This window comes from Chrysochloris asiatica, unplaced genomic scaffold, assembly GCF_000296735.1.
Source record: "Chrysochloris asiatica unplaced genomic scaffold, ChrAsi1.0 scaffold00239, whole genome shotgun sequence".
Classification (NCBI taxonomy): Eukaryota; Metazoa; Chordata; class Mammalia; order Afrosoricida; family Chrysochloridae; genus Chrysochloris; species Chrysochloris asiatica.
This window is the reverse complement of record NW_006408757.1, coordinates 479417-490056: the sequence shown is the minus strand read 5'-3', so window position 1 is coordinate 490056 and position 10640 is coordinate 479417. Positions and strand designations below refer to the sequence as shown.

Here is a 10640-nt window from a genome sequence, read left to right as displayed (position 1 = left end):
TGTAATGAAACAAGGTGTATGATTTGTTGAATGTAAAACTGATGATATGCCCTGTAAACTTTCACTCAATCCACAATAAAAACCTTAAAAAAAAAATTGTATGTCCTTGAATCAGATTTCACATGACAACATTTTTCTTACAAGGTTCTATTCCCCATTTCTCCAGATCTAAGAATCATGCAGAGTTATAGCTTCTGGGAAGGGCTGCAAATCAGTCTCTACAGATAAGCTACAGTTTCTGTTGGAGTAGCTCCATTAGAGGACACTACAGTCAGTCTTGGGGAAGTTCTAGAGTTCTGTGGTGGAGGAATTTTCCCGCACTGGAAGCTGATCAAACCTTCCCTGCATATAGTTCGTCTGCATTTTTTTGCCCATGCCAATACATCCTTACTGCATAGCTGATAGCCAATCTGAATGCCAATATCAAAGATTTGGTGACGGCGGTGGCTGCGTTTTGGAAGGAAACCCAGAGAGAAAGTCCTGGCTGCTGACACACTGGGTCTTCGTAGAGCTGGCCACAGTGGTGGCAGAGTTCTAGAAGAGGTGCCACAGCTGTGGGGGCGGCGGGCGGAACAACTGCTCCTCCTGCTCAGCCTTGGCCAGGCACTGCTGCTCCTACACACTTGGAGAACCAGTTCTGGGGCCTGAGCTCCTGGATCTCAGCCTCGCCTTCCTCCTTCCGTAGCCCTAGCTCTTGCCTCAGCTCTAGTCCAAGAAGCAAGCTGTTGAACAAACCTGTCCCTGAGAGACGATGCCACCTCAATAGCCTACAGGATTCCTTTTCATTTGATTCTTGTTGAAAACATTAAGCTAAACATAAATAAATAAATCTAGGAATAATTTTTAATTTTAAAAACTAAAATTGAAATAATCATGGTCAAAGCATCCATAGAACAAGCAAAACAAAACAAGAGTTGCTCTGCTTAGTATAATTGTAAGTACATAAAGGAAAAAAGAAAACTGAAAGAAAGTACACCAAATTATTAACTAAGGTGGACTTTTGTGAAGGAGGAACACATAAAAATGGTTTGTTTTTCTTCTACTTTTCAGTATTTTCCAAATTTTCTCTAGCACCTTTTACTTTTATAATTGGAAAAAAAAAAACTTTAAAAAATAAAATTGACCTACCAGTGGGGAAGGGAATAGTGTTACAAATCAAAGTAGGTTCAAGACACCCCCTGAGGATTTGTGCTCAATGCCTGGGGGATTTATGCTCAATAACTGTCCAAAATACATCATATCTGACCTGGAAAATAAGCCAGTGTGGAGGTATCCTGATTTACAATGCACTGGACCAGAGAGGTCTTTTTGGATAAACTGGCTTGAGAGCAGAGTAAACCTGTGTTCAGTGTAAGCCTGCCTTCCCTTCAGGAAACAGCTGCTCCCTCCCATGTACCAGCAGTCACTAGCCATAACCATAATAATAATGGCAATGCAAGTATTGTCACTATCCACCCTGCTAGATGGATAGTATCATGCCCGCTTTACAGATAAGGAAACTGAGGTTACAAACTATGAAGCAACTTGTTCAAGAGCACCCAGCAGTAAGTGGCAGAGTCAAAAGCAAGCCTAGATGTAACTGAAAGTTCCTTCACTTTTTCCACTATCCCACATTAATGGCACTAGAATATTTTTAAGCTGTGACTTTGGAGTAAACATCTTTCTTACCAATTCCAAAATCCAAGTTGGACCAAGCCACACACTACTCCGGAGGCTCTACCACACAACATTAATTAGTTACATACTCTTCAGCAAGTTACTCAACTTTTCTGGTTGTTGGTTTCCTTACATATAAAATGGGGTGAATAATTCTTGTACTTCATAAGCTATTGTGAATGTTTAATTGGTTATCAAAGATGAAAACACTGAAAAGAGTCTAAAGCATGTGTACATGAGAGCCTGTCAGGAAAATGGGCTAGGAAAGGCCTATCTTTAAGGAAAACCCAGTACTTCTAGGAAACCTGCAGGCCTCTGCTATCTCAAAGGCACTCAGGCCAAAGAGACCAAGAGGGAAATCTAGACTGTGCCTACAACTCAGGAGTTGAGAAAATAATAATTAAACAGGAATGCATACATTGATATGCCTGTATTTGCATAAAACATCTTTAGAAAGATACACAACAAACTGGGATACTTTGGTTGACTCCAGGCAGGAGAACCAGGTGGCAGGTGGCAGAGGAGTGAGGGAGACTTGTACTATATATATTTTTGCACCTTTTTTTTTTTTTTTAAAGCCATGTGAATGTATTATCTGGTCAAAAAAAAGGCAACTAAATGTAATTTAATTTGTGTGTAAAGCTAAAAGAAAATGGCCAGGTCAGTTTATCTTTGAGAAGAATATATCTGTCTCTGCTGCATTTGTTTATGAGCTGTCATTGAGCAGTATATTTTCAATTCTATATTTAAAAGACTAAGACAGAAAGACTTCTTTACAAAAAAACAAATGTTGCCATTCAACCCTCCCCCACCAAAAAAAAAAAAAAAAAAGCAGGGGATGGGGGACAACCATCTAACCAAATGAATTTTGACATCTCTAAGCACAGAAAGCTCTTGCGGCTCTTCCTCCTCTAACATTCACCAAGGGTAGGTCCTCAAACCTCTTACTCAGTGCCAGGCCCAAAATTGGCCAATAGTGCTTTGACATATAACATATACATTTTTTTTTATCAGTAAGAAAGTTACATTTCATTATTATAAGGGAAAAAAATACATAGGTAAATTGAAATCCATTAGCAAATAAAAATCAGTAAAAGTCCATGTAATCAGTAAAAGCTGCAGCTTCTTGGAAGTGAGGATGACTCTCTATGCACCAATTTTTAGTAGAATTCGGAGCAGAATCAGCAACACAATTACAGACTAGAACCACTGGGAAGGCACAAAGATGGACTGTCAAGGGTGGACTTTAGAGCTCAGAAGACTCCTCTGACCCTGGCGCCTTGTGGTTGTTGCTAAGTACCATTGAGTTGGTTCTGACTCATGTTGACCATGTATAGGATTTCTGAGAAGTGGCTGGTGGTTTGAAGAGCTAACCTTTGGGTTAGCAGTCCAGTGCTTACCCCCAGCACTATGCCAGTACTCAGGGGTCATTGTAAAGGGCCTTCAGGCTTGTTAACTGCTCTCTGCTGTGGGAGTTGTCTGTGGATAGACAATGACCTATAGAATGATTTAACCTGAGCAGTCCTGGCATGGTGCTCAAGGATAAGAATGGGATCACAATGTCGGAGACTCAATCTCAACAGCCTCTCCTTTGAAACCCTATACAGGGTCTCATGATTTAAAACAGGCTTGCAGGCATTTAACAACAACTCACTGGGACAGTCCTCAGGAAACATTAAGGGAAGGGAAGGAATTGGAATACAGGATGAAAATCAGAACCCCTACACCTGGGCTCCAGTGTGGTTTAAGGGAACAGGTGTGGAAGTGGTGAGCCAGCCCCTATCGTCCCTACATCAATATAGAATAGTTTTGAGTGTTTCACCTGACACATGAACAGCTGTGTAGGTTCCCCTTTCTCTCTAATAATATTTTTTTTTTTTTTCTGACTACCACATCTTGTCCTATGACTTTCAATTAAATACAGCATTATACTATGGGAATGAAAACAACTGTAATAAACTGAGTATATTCCAATGTAAAGAGGTTCTGGGAGACACTACTTTTTAATATGTATTAAAATTAGTTTAGCTTATTTTGTGGTAAATTCCAAAACAAGAAGAAAAGTAAAAAATACGGGTATTTATCATCCAACCCCATTAAGTCATCTCCTGTGGGGCTTGGATTTTTTTCAGATTTTCTTTTTTTTTTTTTTACTTTCATAAATATTATTTTATTTTATTCTTTTTTTTAGTGTTTTATTGTGAATTATGTGATTGTTTACATGGGAGAACATTAGCGTTACATTCATCCCATCGTATATCATTTCATTGCTATGGTTACAAGCCCCTCCATGCATCATCAACCAACCAAGCCTGTCCCCCCTCCCTGCCTCCCCACCCCCCGGTCGTCAGCACAAAGCCCTCTCCCTCTCGGGGGTCCAGAGACCCCAGCCGCTCCATCTCTCCACGTCTCCATCTCTGCCTCCATCTCCAGTGTCACTGCTTCTCCGGGTAGGATCCCGCACTCTGCTCCTCTCCCTTGATGGTCACAGGGACCTCCGCTCCTGGACTGCAAAGTCAACTCTCGTTGCCACAAAATGTCCACCTTTTACATTTCCAACCCTCACAATCAGTTCTGATAGCAATTATTCACCATCGGCCACATGAGTGCTATCCCCATCTTCTTTCACCAACCCTTCCCAGACAGATTGGACACCACTCAGTGGAGATTCCAACCTCCTCCACACTCTCCGGCTCTAGGCTCCTTCTTGAAGGCTTGTAAACCAGTCACTTCTTGCCTTTGTAGCCCCGCATTTTGGGTAACCAATGTCCAAGTTGCCCATCCCTGTCTACCCAGTGTATCGAGGGGATGGGAATGATTCTCGCCATAAATATTTGTTCCCTCTTTTGAGTTACTGCATCCATAGGTGTTGGTCAATTTCATCAAATTGTATCAGATTATTCTTTTTTTCCTCTTCTTTCTTCTTCTAGTTTGAGTTCAGATTTTCTTTTTTTTTAAGGAGTGTGTGTATCTATATAATTTTAAGTATACTTAAGTAATCTGTAGAATCAACTTGACAAATGGTACTATAAAGAGCCCTTGACAGGGCTCTCCAGAGGCTGAAGGTCCTCAGAGCTTGGTAACTCCCAGTCTGACCCCAACTTGATGACAGGGACAAACACATGCTCACAGGGAAGAAGAGCAAGTGCAGGTAAGTTATGCTGTTTGTACCTGGATCCTTCACCCGCATTTCAGGTACATGGAGTAAAGGGTCTCTGAGAACCACAGAGTGTCTCCCATAAAGGCTTACATGAATGCACCCTGCTGACCGTTAGAGGGCTAGGAAAGCAGGGGGGTTTTCTGCATGATACAAAGTTGAATAACTTCAGGGATAGTGTTCACAAAGGATTCATTATAAATGGAACCCCCTGAAGTTTTGTGCATGGCCACCCTACTATACTTTTCTACAAATTGAACCTGACATTGGCCAGCATAGTCTAAGGTCTATACCCCCTAACCAATCTCAGGATCTTCTATGGAATGATTATCTGTTACCTGGAAAGATGTTCACAAGAGTATCTTCACTTACACAAACACACTTCTTAATACCCTTCTCCTCTTTCACATTCATGTTCAGTATTTGCTACTTCAGTGTACTTGGTTGTGTTGCTTTCCCTAAATTGTAAAAATCATAAGGAAGCAATGGTTGTCATAGGAAAGTATTTGCCTTTCTCTCCTCATCCTACCCCTTGCCACACTCACATATCCTCTTTCTCTACTTTTATGCCATCAGTCTCAGTTTTTATGCATAGTTGATCACACTCACACTCACTCTAGAGGGAAGAGAACTGCAATGTACAGGGTCACCAAGTGCAATAAATCACCTTCGTGTAGAATTCCCAGACTACATACACATTTTGATATCAAACTTTCCTTGGTTCACTCATTAGCTGTGTGACCTTGCCTAAGTAACTTGCCTCTCTGATCCTTAGATGATCTGATTCATCTATCAACTGTGTATAATACCAGTATCCACCTCCTGGAGTGTTTGTTCAAGTGCAAAGAGATAAAGAAGAAAAGCACTTAGAAGAGTACATGTTAAATATTAAAATTGGGTGCCGCTCCTTCCTTGAATACTCCAAGAGGGTGAGAATTCAGTCAATTTCACTGTTAAATCGCTAGTGCTGGCAATATATACCAGCAGTGTTCAATATGTGGTTGTTGTTAATTGCCATTGAGTCCATTCTCACTTATGGAAACCCCATGTGCTCCATAGAGTTTTCAATATTGACAAGTCTTTCTTCTGAAGCACCGCTGGATAGATTCAAATTGCCAGCCTTTCAGATAGTAATCAAGCAATTATACATTTGTGCCACCCAAGAAACCTAGTGCTCAATACATATATATGGAATGGTAGAATTATGTAATGTAGCAAAGCAATACCTCATATTCTGGGTATTATGGGACACAGAGAATGAACGGGCAATCTACTCTAGGGTGATCAGAAAGCATTCTATGAGGCTATCACACTTAAGTTCAGTCTTGGACCAGATCTGATGGTGAGGAGAAAGGAAATAGAAAGACAAAGAGAATAGCATACAAGCAATTCAATGTTTCTGGGACATACAACATTAGACAGTTTTCAAGCAAAACACTATAAAAAGATGTTTTTGAGACTATAGGGTGAAATTTGGTCCTGAACTAGATAATAATAACAAATCATTGATACAGCAAGGTAGTAGAATAGGCAGGTTCAAGCCCCCATCCCACTACAGAAGCATCAAAAAACAAGTGGTAACTGTCAGAATCAAGATTGTGAGGCTCTGGAAAACCATCAAAGGTTTATAGAAACTGAGTGAACACTGAATAAAGAAATAAAAAGAACAAAAACTTAAAAACTGTAGAAAACTTTGTGCCTTTAAAATTTTTCTGTGCCCAAACCACCTTCCCAGCTCAGGGGCCGCAATCTTGAAAACAGTAGTCTCTGTATCCATTAAGAGACCCTGGTCTCTGGTGTCTCAGGGAGAATAGCATGTTTTATTTGCATGCTATTGTCTATTCTAACCATTCTAGTGACTACTTGAAGGATTGACACAAGACACTCATATCTGTTTTTTATGTATTAGAACTAATTCCAGACAGAAAAGTGGTAGGCATTGACCCAAAATACTGCAAGGCAAGCAATCAACTTGTGGTCACATGAGGCAAAATATTGTGCTTGAAATATACCTGGTAGGAAAAGCTATAGAGAGAATTTCTTTGGAAAACTAAGGAATTAGAGGATACACACATTCAGGGAAATTTAAAAGACAGACACATACCCAGGACAAGACATATGTACAAAAAAGACCTCAGAAAATCCTATGTTTTCACTTTGGACTGATTTCTAAGCTCAGTGTGAAACCTGGCTAAGTGTTGCAAAAATACACAAGCACAGCCAATCTGAAAAGACTAAGAAAAGTTGTTTTACATTGCTGTTTTATACTTTCTATTTTGTTTCATATTTTTGTTGTTTTCTTAGCTCTTGGCATTCAAGAATATATTTGTTTTCTTGAATTATCTACTGGCTAGAGAAGGATATCATGTTTGGTAAGGTTTGTTGTTGTTGTTAAGTGCCATCGAGTCGGGTCCGACCCATAGTGACCCTGTACAGGGTTTCCGAGGGTGTAAATCCTTACGGGAGTAGAAAGCCTCATCTTTCTCCCGCGGAGCGACTGGTAGTTTCGAAGCGCTGACCTTCAGGTTCGCAGCCCGATTCGTAACCACTACGCTACCAGAGCTCCTTTTGGTAAGGTAGAGGATCAGAAAAAGGTGAAGACCCCCCGCAAGATGGATTGACAAAGTAGCAGCATCAATGGACTCAAGTGTGGCAATGATAGTGAGGTTGGCCCAGTATCGGGCAGTGTTTCATTCTCCTGTGCATAAGGTCGCCATGAGTTGATACCAACTCAATGGCACCTAACAACAACAAGAGAATAGACACATACTAACCTGGATGATGGGGAAGGCAATTGAAAAAAAAAAAAAAGATGGTGGAGTTAGCAAGCACACTGAGTCAACGTTCTACAATAAAGATATGGGAAGCCAAGCAAAATAGATATATCTGGTGATCCTGAAATCTTGAGCATCAAAGGATAGGATGGAGAAGAGGACAGTGCCAACTGTAAGTAGAAGCTGAACAGGAACAGTGAGAGAGAAGAAAAACATACATTCTGTGGGATGGCGTGGAGCAGCACAGCCATCTTGCGCTTTTGAGGGTGGCTAGTTACCACCAATCATCTGTCAGTTTGTCGTACTGTGGTAGCTTGTGAGTTGCTGTGATTCTGAAAGCTATGCCACCGGTATACAAGCAGAGTTACCCATGATGAACAGGTTTCAGATGAGCTTCCAGACGAAGACAGACGAGGAAGAAGGAGTGATGAACTACATCAGAATATTTAGTCACTGAAAACCTGATGAATAGCAGAAAAACTCTGTCAGATATAGTGCAGGAATAGGAGCCCCTCAGGTTGGAAGGCACTCCAAATGCCAACCTCCTCAAAGTAGAGTTGACCGTGATGACGCGAATGGAGTAAAGCTCGTGGGACCGTCATTTGTTGATGGGGCACAACTCAAAATGAAGAGAAACAGCTGTAACATCCATTGAAAATTGGAATATGGAATGTCCGGAGTATGAATCTGGGAAAATTGGAAGTTGTCAAAAAGGAAATGGAATGTGTAAACATTGATATGTGAGTCATTAGTGAGCTGAAATGGACTGGCATTGGCCATTTTGAAACTAACAACCATATGGTTTACTATGCCAGAAATGACAAATTGAAGAGGAATGGTGTTGCATTCATTGTCAAAAAGAACATATCCAGATAAGTCATGAGGTACAACGCTGTCTGTGATAGGATAATATCCATGTGCCTACAGGGAAGCCCAGTTAATACCACTATTATTCAAATTTACACACCAACCACTAAAGCAAGAGAGGATGAAATAGAAGAATTCTACCAACTTCTTCAATCTGAAATTGATCAAGATGTACTGATCATTACTGGTGATTGGAATGTAAAGGTTGGGAGCAAAGAGGAAGGATCAGTAGTTGGAAAATATGGCCTTGGTGATAGAAATGATGCAGGAGAATGCATGATAGAATTCTGCAAAATCAATGATTTGTTCATTTCAAATACCTTCTTTAGACAGCATAAGAGATGACTATACAAATGGACCTCACCAAATGGAATACATAGAAATCAAATTGACTACATCTGCAGAAAGAGAAGATGGAAAAGCTCCATATCATCAGTAAAAATAAGGCCAGGGGCAGACTGTGGAACAGACCATCAATTACTCATATGCAAATTCAAACTGAAGCTGAAGAAAATGAAAACAAGTCCACGAGAGCCAAAATATGACCTTGAATATATCCCACCTGAATTTAGAGATCATCTGAAGAACAGATTTGATACATTAAACACTAAATACCGAGACCAGAAGAGTTGTGGAACAACATTAAGAACATCATACATGAAGAAAGCAAAAAGTCATTGAGAAGACAAGAAAGAAGGAATACACAGAGTCACTGGACCAAAAGGAAATGGTTAATGTTCAGCCATTTCAAGAGGTAGCACATGATCAAGAGCCAATGATACTGAAGGAGGAAGTCCAAGGTGCATTGAAGGAATTGGCCAAAAACAAGGCACCAGGAATTGATGGAATACAAATTGAAATCTTTCAAGAAAGTGAGGCGGCACAGGAGGCACTCACTCATGAAATTTGGAAGACAACTATCTGGCCCAGGGTTTGGAAGAGATCCATATTTGTGGCCATTCCAAAGAGAGGTGACCCAACAGAATGTGGAAATCATCGGACAATCTCTTTGATGTCCCATATGAGTAAAGTTTTACTAAAGGTAATACAGAAACGGCTGCAAGCATACACTGACAGAGACTTTCCAGAGGTTTAAGCCGGATTGCTGATGTCCGATGGATCTTGGCTGAAAGCAGAGAACATCAGAAATATGTTTACCTGTGCTTTATTGACTACGCAAATGCTTTCGATTGTGTGGATCATGATAAACTATGGACAACATTGCGAAGTATGAGTATTCTGGAACATTTAATTAGGTTCATGAGGAATCTGTACCTGGACCAAGAGGCAATTGTTCAAACAGAAGGAAAAGGTCTAAATGGATGTCAAAAGAGACATTGAAACTTGCTCTCCAGTGTAGAGATGAAAAAGCATATGGAAGAAATGAGAAGGTACAAGGGCTGAACATAAAATTTAAAGGTCAGCTCGAGAAGATAAAGTCCAATATTACAACAAAATGTGCAAAGATTTTGAATTAGAAAACCAAAAAGGAAGAAAACACTCAGCATTTCTCAAGCTGGGGGAACTGAAGAAAAAATTCAAGCCTCGACTTTCCTTATGGAACGATTCTCTGAGTAAATTATTCTATGGGGAGTTCCGGTTTGCCAGGGCGGCCAGGCAGCACGGACTGGTGTTACTTGGCAGTCACATAGCCTCCCTCCTGCTATCGGAAAACGCCATTTTTGTCTTTGATTTTGATTTTGGCTTTGTTTTCTACCCGACTGGAGTTCTTTGGCTGTCACATAGAAGAGTGAAAAGGGAAGACCACATCCTGACTACATCCTCCTGGAGGCAATCAGAAAACATAAAAAATTACCAAAGTATATAATTAATTATTAGGGCAACAGATAAACATTAAACATGTACAAAAAGCAAAAGCAAATGACCATGTCGGCACATGTCCAGAAAAAAGATAAAATATCTGAGACAAATGAACCAGAAGTAGACCCTCTCTCCATGCTGGATGGAGGGCAGGCCTTGGAAATACCTGAGAAAGAATTCAGAAAAATTATTATAGAATGTTTCAAAACACTTTACAATGGAGTTGAGAAAAATAAGGAAGAAGTCAGAAAAGCGCTACAGGAACAATCAAATAAGATAGATACAGCATTGGTAACAATCCAAAACCTACAGAAAGAGGTCCAAACAATCAACAACAAAATGGCAGAAATAGAAAACTCCCTGAT

At 40.4% G+C, this 10640-nt stretch overlaps 1 pseudogene; it reads right to left on the bottom strand.

The window, feature by feature from the left end:
• Nucleotides 1–5227, bottom strand: part of LOC102831678 — an 11903-nt pseudogene extending 6676 nt beyond the window's left edge.
• Between the last annotated feature and the right edge of the window lie 5413 nt (nucleotides 5228–10640).